We start from the raw sequence: 306 nt of genomic DNA, 5'->3' as shown, positions 1-306 counted from the left end.
CTTCCACCCCACCGGGACCTACCTGCAATCACCCTGGAACTCTGGCTGGGCATGGGGATGCGGTTTGCTCCCGCTGACCCCCTTCCACCCCACCGGGACCTACCTGCAATCACTCTGGAACTCTGGCTGGGCATAGGGACACAGGTTGGTCCCGCTGCCCCCCCTTCCACCCCACCGGGACCTACCTGCAATCACCCTGGAACTCTGGCTGGGCATGGGGATGCAAGTTGCTCCCGCTGACCCCCTTCCTCCCCACCGGGACCTACCTGCAATCACTCTGGAACTCTGGCTGGGCATAGGGACACA

This window comes from Rhinoderma darwinii, chromosome 4 (genome assembly GCF_050947455.1).
Source record: "Rhinoderma darwinii isolate aRhiDar2 chromosome 4, aRhiDar2.hap1, whole genome shotgun sequence".
Classification (NCBI taxonomy): Eukaryota; Metazoa; Chordata; class Amphibia; order Anura; family Rhinodermatidae; genus Rhinoderma; species Rhinoderma darwinii.
Note: the sequence above shows the minus strand (reverse complement) of the source record.